This window comes from Phaseolus vulgaris, chromosome 1, assembly GCF_000499845.2.
Source record: "Phaseolus vulgaris cultivar G19833 chromosome 1, P. vulgaris v2.0, whole genome shotgun sequence".
NCBI lineage: Eukaryota > Viridiplantae > Streptophyta > Magnoliopsida > Fabales > Fabaceae > Phaseolus > Phaseolus vulgaris.
The window spans coordinates 31,754,406-31,763,206 of NC_023759.2; positions in this window are offsets into that span (position 1 = coordinate 31,754,406).

The following is an 8,801-nucleotide window of genomic DNA, read 5'->3' on the forward strand; positions in this document are numbered from 1 at the left end:
ATAAGGGGAACACTAGCGGGTTGTTCTGCCTCATATACACCACCCTGTTCAAGAAGGTGAAACTTAGGTTTCCCTTCACTCGCTTTGAAAGGGAGCTTCTCACCGAGCTCGACATCGCCGCCGCCCAGCTCCATCCCAACAGCTGGGCGTTCGTACGGGCTTTCCAAATAATGTGCGACCACTTGGGGCTGCCAGCGTCAGTGGACGTTTTCTTATTTCTTTTTGAAGCCAAGCACCCAGGAGATCGCCTGTGGGTAAGCTTGAACGGGATTGCTGGGAGGTCGATCCTCTCTATTTTCCAGCAATCCTACAAAGACTAGAAGGGCAAGTTCGTCCAGGTGCGCCCCAACGACAAGGGCGCTTCTCTGCTCGACGGTTTCCCCTTGTATTGGGTAAACAAGGGGAACAAAGAGTCCAAAAGCAGCTTCAGGAGGCCAAGGAGTCCTGATAGCATGGGTGCCTTGGACAGGGACCTCTGCTTCTTCTGGAAGAGTGTGGCAGATGCCAACATCACCTTCCTCACCACCACACTCATCTGCTTTGAGTTCTTCGAGGACCAACTCGAAATCCGCATAGGTTAGAATTCACCTCGACGTCTAAGTTTTATTTTTGACATTACCTCTGTTAACTATTTTTGGGCGTCTTATGCGTTGTGCGCAAGACTTTGGTTTTATTTTTCTGCACCATTTATCTGCTTTGCTGCATACTGCCTTATGCATTTATTTTCTCTCTGAGCTGACCCATGCATTTTTGTCCTATGCAGATCATATGTTGGGCCAGGGAAAACTTACTGAGCTGAGGGCACTCGCCCGAGCCCACAGGTTGGCATCAGGTTCCCAAACCGTGCCAAACTCGGTGGTGGAGATCGCCGCCGCGCAGGGCCGATCGCCACCTAAAGGCCCGACTCCTCCCAATGTCCAACCCGCCAACCAACGCAAAAAGCTTGTCCTCAGGAAACCCAAGAGGAAAGCCCCCCAAGTAGTCCACGAGGAGGAAGAGGAAGACGACGAGGCAACTGAAGATGGCCTCGTCACGAAGAGGAAGAGGGTGGCACCTTCTTCACCATCTGCTCCACCCCCTCTTCCAACATCAACACCACCATCTACGCCTGCTCCTCCTCCATCATTGCCACCCCCACCAACTCCTGCCTCGCCAGTCCAAGCAATTCCATTGGCGTCTGCGCCACCTGTGGTTGAGGCCCCCGAGCCAAACTTCATGGAGGACCCCCCAAGCGCCTCAACGCCTTTTGTATCAACTGGAGGGGGTCCTCCTTCAAATGCCTCAACCGCAAACGTTGCTCCAATCGGGGATGAGGTTGCCCACAACTCTCCAATTTTGATTACCGAATCCCCGACGTCGCCACCACGCCAAGAAGCACCTGCTGAGCAACCAACTCAAGAAGGTGGCAGCGAAAACCAACAACAGGCCCACCCGGTGCCTCCACAAGCAGACCTCTCTCTTGAGGTCAAGAGGATGTGGGAGCCTTTCTCTGCCAAACTGAAGATGATGGCAGAGGACTTCCCCACCATTATCTCTAGAGCTGTGGAGAGCTCCACCAGGAAGCTCCAGGATGACCTCTACGCCCTCCGAACTGAGAATAACACTATAAGGATTGAGGCGGAGAGGTTATCTTGCAATCTGACACTCGCCGAGATTGAGCACTCCCGAGTAGAAGATGCAATGAGCACCGAGCTCCGGGTGGCGCGCAAGGAAGCCACCGATCTACGCCATAAGGTGCAGCTTCTGGCTCAAGAGAAGATTGAGCTGGAGAGCAAGATTGTACCTTATCGCGTCAAAGTGGCTGACCTAGAGGCCTTAATAAAAACTGACGCCGCCAAGGTGAAGAAACTGGAACAAAGGTCTGCCGATCGGGAGGTCTTCCTGGGGACGACGGAAAAGGAAAGGGACGACACCATGGCTAAGCTTGCTGAAGCCAACAAAGAAAAAGGGAAGATTGCTGCTGAACTGGGCCAGGTGCAGGCAGAATCCAAGAAGGTTGCTGAAGACCTTCTTCAAGCTCAGGAAACCAACGAAAAACTCAAGAAGCAAGCTGAAGAGCTGGAGCAGCCGAACGAGGGGCTGAAGAAACAAACTGAAGAACTTAAGAAACAGATCGAAGACCTTAATCTAAGTTCTGCCCAGATTCTGGCTGCTGGATTCGAGGCCGCACGGGAACAGTTCGCCTGCTTATTCCCTGATCTAGACCTCAGCATGGTGTCCCTTAACAACGAGGTGGTGGATGGGAAGGTCGTTCCTGCTGAAGACTAACTGATTCCCTTCACCCACTACCTTTATGCCTTCTCCCTTTTCCAATCTGCTTGTAATAATCTTTCTGTTTTTCTGATTTTTCTGTATATGTACCTTGAACTGATATCTTCTTAATGATAAAGTCCTTGTATTTCTCTTGTAACTTCTTTGGCTGCTTTAACTCTCCTTGCACAATTTACTTCAAAGAAATAACTTAGTAATTTCGTAAGCGCAATCGTGTACTTAACTGTTTCGAACCACCGATCTTCGGAAAATAACGCTTTAACAACTTGTAATCTCAAGGCAATGAACCTTAACGTAAAATCACTCTTCAAACAATGAACTTCAACTCACTTAATGGCTTAAGACACCGCTAACCCGACCTGCTTCATCAAAACGGGTCTTTAACTTTCTTGCCACTGCATGACCTTTCCTGGTCGCCAAAGACTCTTGGCGATATTAGCTTCTTTCTGCCTTTACAACTTGGCCATTGTTCCTTCATCTGGGGGTAGAGGCGCCTTTCGGATCCTTCTCTACCTTCCTGAACTTCAGAACAAAAAACCGGGTGGCTAGGCGCTCTCTTCGAACCTACCTTAGCCACCCTCCAAACTTCTTCCACCCTTTACACCATACCTGAACTCGTTCGAGACGAGAAGGATTTTATCTTGCCTGAACTCGCTCATCGGCGAGAAGGTCTTTAACTCGCCTGAACTCGCTCATAGGCGAGAAGGTCTTTAAACCGTGCCTCTACATTGCCCCAGGGGTTACATCTCCTCTCCCCAGAAACACTGAGGACTTTTGCTGGTGCCTCTACATTGCCCCAGGGGTTACATCTTCTCGCCCCCAGAAACACTGAGGACTTTTCACTCTTCCTCGCCTGCACTCGCTCGACGGCGAGGAGGTCTTTATCTCGCCTCAGGACGCGCGAGGGCGTTGAGGTCTTTTAACTGGTGCCTCCGATCACCGAAAGACGATGACGGCTTTAACTTTGACTGATGCCTCCGATCGCCGAAATATGATGAGGACTTTAACTTTAACTGATGCCTCCGATCGCCGAAAGACGATGAGGACTTTAACTTTATCTGATGCCTCCGACCGCCGAAAGACGATGAGGACTTGAAAACTTTTTAGAAAGCATGCAATATATCTTTACTTGCCTTAAATCACATATAAGTGACAAGGTCTTTCTTCAAAACTTTCTGAAAACAACAAGCATGCAATCTAAAACAACTTTGAGCTTCGAAAACTCTTCTTTTATTGGGTGGCCTCATTAAAAACCCTCCTTAGGGAAAAAAGAGTGCCCCCTTCAAACTGTTTTAACAGAGACATTGTAATATAACTTTGTGTTTGTCTTTACTTACAAAGCTTCTTAACTGTAATACAACTTGAGATGCATGGCGTTCCAAGTGCGAGGAATCGCCCCTCCTTCCAATGTCTCTAAGCGGTAGGCGCCGTTCCCGAGCGCCTCGGTTATTCTGAACGGTCCCGTCCACTTGGGCGACAATTTATTCTCCATCTCGTACTGGTGGGCTTTCCTCATCACCAGGTCGCCTTCTCTAAACTGTCTCGGCATCACCTTCGAGTTATATCTCCGTTCAATCCTTCTCTTCACCGCCTCAGCTTTCAATCTCGCTTCTTCCCTGACCTCATCCAGTAGATCCAAGTTCAACCTTCTCTCCTCGTTCGAGTCTTCCTCTACGAAGTTCTGGAATCTCGGCGAGCTCTCCTGGATTTCTACTGGAATCATGGCATCACACCCATAGACCAAGCTGAACGGGGTCTCATGGGTTCCTGACTGTTCGGTGGTGTGGTACGCCCAGACTATACGGGGTACCTCCTCAGCCCAGCTTCCTTTGGCTTTCTCTAGCCTTCTCTTCAAACCTCTCAGCAACACTCGATTAGCTAACTCTACTTGGCCATTTGTCTGAGGGTGCTCGACGGATGCAAACACTTGTTGAATTCCCACCCCTTCGCACTGCTTCTTCAACAGGTGACTTGCAAACTGAGTCCCATTGTCCGACACCAGGCGCTTGGGCACACCAAACCGGCACACAATGTTCTTCCACACGAAACCTTCGATCTTGTGCGCGGTGATCTGGGCCACTGGTTCTGCTTCGATCCACTTGGTGAAATACTCAATCGCCACCACCAAGTACTTCATCTGCCTGATCGCCAGCGGGAATGGTCCCAGGATGTCGATTCCCCAAGTATGAAACGGCCAAGGGCTGTAAATCGACTTCAACTCCTCGGGAGGCGCCTTGTGCCAATCGGCGTGCTGTTGGCATTGTTTGCAACACTGTGCATACCTCTTGCACTCTTCTCTCATCGTTGGCCAGTAGTAACCTGCACGGAGAGTCCTTGTGGCCAGAGCTCGACCCCCGACGTGGCTTCCGCATATCCCTTCATGGAGCTCTGCCATAATCCTCGTGCATTTCTCGCCATACACACATTCCAGGAGTGGGTGAGTGAACCCAAACCTGTACAACTCGCCATCAATCATTGTGTACTTGCTAGAATTTTTCTTTACCTTCCTATCCTCCGTCGGATCCAGCGGGAGAAGGCCATCTGCCAGGCACCGCTTGTACTGTGTTATCCAAGTGTCTGGCTCATGGGTAGCGCAGACCTGCGTCATGTTCACCTTCTCTCCTCGACATGCTCTAATTCTTGGCGATCTCAAGGTCTCTTGAGTCAAGGATTTGTGACTCCTCGCCGCTTTCTCCGTCGACTTGCTTATCTGAAGAACCAGGTGATCTGCTACAAATGCTCTCGGCGTCTTCAGAGTTTCTTAAATCACCGTCCTCTGCCTACCCCCCTTGCCTGAGCTGGCGAGCTTAGCTAGCAAGTCAACCCGGGCATTCTGCTCTCTGGGCACGTGCACTACTTCAAAGGAGGCAAAGGAACTCTTCAATTCCTGCACATACTCCAGGTAAGCCGCCATTTGTGGATCTTTAGCCTGGAACTCGCCTGTTACTTGCCCCGTGACTAGCAGCGAGTCACTCTTAGCCATCAACACCCTGGTTCCCATCTCTTTGGCCAGCAAAATCCCGGCAATCAGCGCCTCATATTCTGCTTGATTGTTGCTGGCTTTGAAGGCAAACCTCAAAGATTGTTCGATCAACACGCCGTTGGGTCCTTCCAAAATGACTCCAGCACCGCTACCCTGCTGGTTCGACGATCCATCCACCGAGAGCACCCAACGGAAATCGTCCCCTTCAACCCGTGTCGCCTTAGATGAGAGCTCGACCACGAAATCTGCGAAGATTTGCCCCTTGATCGGGCCTCGGGGCTCATACTTAATGTCAAACTTTGATAGCTCCACCGCCCATTTCACCATCCTTCCCGCAACGTCGGGCTTCTTCAAAACCTTCTGGATGGGAAGATCGGTCATTACCAGAAGTGTGAAGCTATGGAAATAGTGGCGCAACCTCCTCGCCGAAAATACCACAGCCAGCGCAGCCTTTTCCAGGGCCTGATATCTCGTTTCGGGGCCCTGCAGCACCTTACTAACAAAATAAATAGGCTTCTGAGCCTGATCTTGGTCCTGGGCGAGCACCGCACTCACCGCCCTCTCAGCTACAGCGAAATACAACCTGAGAGGGGTTCCCACCAGTGGTTTACACAAAACCGGCGGGCTCGCCAGATACTCCTTGAGCTTGACGAAGGCTTCCTCACACTCCTTCGTCCAGGCAAACTTGTTATTGCGCCTCAAACACTGGAAATAGGGATGGCCCTTCTCTCCGCTAGCTGACACGAAGCGAGACAGGGCGGCCATCCGACCTGTTAGTTGTTGTACTTCCTTCACGGTAGCTGGGCTCCTCATCGCCAAGATGGCGGCACACTTATCCGGGTTGGCCTCTATTCCTCTTTCGGTTAAGAGGAAACTCAAAAACTTTCCAGCCTCCACGCCAAAGATGCATTTCTCTGGATTCAGCTTCAACCTGAACTTGGCGATCGTCGTGAACAATTCCTCCAAGTCTGCAACGTGCTTGCTTTTTTCTGGCGAGGTCACGACCATGTCATCGACGTACGCTTGCACATTCCTTCCCAGCATCGGTGCAAGTACTCGATCCATCAACCTCTGGTACGTGGCCCCCGCGTTCTTCAGCCCAAACGGCATCACCTTGTAGCAGTAGCACGATCTCTCGGTCATGAAGGCAGTCTTCTCTTCATCCATGGGATGCATCTTGATCTGATTATACCCCGAGAAAGCATCCAGGAAGCTCAACAACTTACACCCTGCAGCACTATCCACCAGGGCGTCTATGCTTGGTAAAGGATATGAATCCTTTGGGCAGGCCTTATTCAAATCAGTGAAATCGACGCACATGCGCCATTTCCCATTACTCTTCTTCACCAGCACGACATTTGCCAGCCATTCAGGGTACTGAACTTCCCTGATGTGGCCTGCAGCGAGGAGTTTCTGTGTTTCGTCCCTGATCGCCTGCCTCCTCTCCTCGTTGAACTTTCTTCTTCTTTGTCGCACTGGTCTCACCAAGTTGTCCATCGCCAGATGATGGCACAAGAAGTCGGGATCGATCCCGGGCATGTCCGAAGCAGACCATGCACCCTAAGCCTACAAGTAGGCAGGACTTTAAGTTACAATGTCTAGGTTGGGCAAGCTAGGATGCCCCTACTCCCAACAAGTTGCTGGTCGGAGCGATGGCATACCTTGAGTCACTCGCTTGCCCGTGCCAGGTCAGTCATAAGCACTAACGAAGGCTGACCACTTACTTGAAAGGGGATTCTAGCAGAAAACAGATGTTTGTTGTTGACTTCCAGCTGCCTATTCAGCTCTATGAAACTGAATTCTTCTCATAAGACTTTATACTGGAAAATCCTAAGGGTCGAAAGAGAAAACAACGCTCGCTGCAAGGAGATTCTCAAAGCTAGCCTGCTGACACCTCTCTTTTCTTTGAATGAAAGCATGCCCCGCGGGAAAATAGCAAAAAGAAGCTCTTGCTCTTCTGACCACAAGAATTCATTTGAACAGCCTTCACTCATTACGGTACGGGCTCATTCCATTCTGGAATAGCTGGTAAGGGTGAGAGCAAGCAGGCCCAAAAGATGAGAACCTGCCCAAGCATCTAAAGTAGAATAATCCGAATCCGTTGAATAGGAAGCCTGGCTCGTATCACCTTAGCAATCTGGTCCTGGAGCTCGACCTCCAGAGATCTTCCCAGCTTGAAGATCTTTCCCCCGATCTCTCTCTCGAGCCACTGCTCGACGGGTTTTGGCCTGGTCTCTCTGGCGATCACCGCCCTGGCGATTCCCAGTTCCCTCGCTTCCTCAGGGCGATTCCTTGCCTCTTCCTCCTCCAGACCAGCGTTCCCCTCCCCCAGCTCAGCATCCACCATCTCCACGTCTCTTCCGGCGGTCTCTTCTATTACCGTTGATCTGGGCTTCACACCGGGAGGCGGGGTGGTTGTTACGTAACTCACCGACCTCTTGTTTTTCAGGCTATTCTCATAGCACTTTTTCGCTTCTTTCTGATCGGATTTGATGGTGATCACCACCCCCTCCATAGACGGCAACTTCACCTTCATGTGCCGGGTCGACGGTATAGCGCCTATCCTGTTGAGTGTGGGTCTTCCCAACAGGATGTTGTATGCTGAAGGGGCGTTTACAACAAGGTATTTGATTTTCTCCGTTCTCGAACCCGCCTCATCTGTAAACGTAGTCCTCAATTCTATGTACCCCCTGACCTCCACTTGGTCACCAGCGAAACCATACAAACACCCTCCATAGGGCCTCAGCTGGTCAAGGGGCAACTCCAGCTGCGTGAAAGTCGGCCAGAACATCACGTCTGCCGAGCTTCCCTGGTCCACCAGAACCTTGTGGACCTTTCTTCCTGCCGTGATCAATGAGATTACTATGGGATCGTTGTCATGAGGCACAACGTCCCGAAGATCTTGTTTGGTGAATGTAATGTCCACTTCCGGCGAGTGGTCTTCAAACATATCCACCATCGTCACAGACCTCGCGTACCTCTTCCTCTGTGATGCGGTGCATCCACCCCCTGAGAAACCCCCTGCAATGGTGTGGATTTCCCCGTGCGTAGGCACCTCGTGCTGCTGAGCTTCTCCACCTGCTGGTTGGGAGCTTGACGCGCCCCCCGTCCTTCTATCCAGCAAATAGTCATTTAGGAACCCGCTCTTAACCAGATCGTCGAGCTGGTATCCTAAAGCCAAGCACGAATCCACGGTATGGCCAAAGCCCTGGTGAAACTCACACCAGGCGTCTGGCTTTGGTCCCAGCACCTTGTCGCCCACCTTCTCTGGCGCTTTCAACCTAGCAGATATATTGGGAATGGCGATCAGGTCCGCCAGTCCCATGACAAACTTGTGCTTAGGCGGGCGATTGTATTCCCGGCGTGCTGGTTGCTGGCATCCTTGGCCCCTGCCCTTGTTCTTCCTTGGATCATAAGGATGGCGAATCCTCTGATCCCTTCTGGCCGCCGCCGTCTCCAGCACCCTCTGTGGCTGGATCCTGGTCTGGGCGCGCGGCCTAGCGGGGGCCACGCTTCCTCTCTTCTCGACGACTTCACTCTCGTCGGC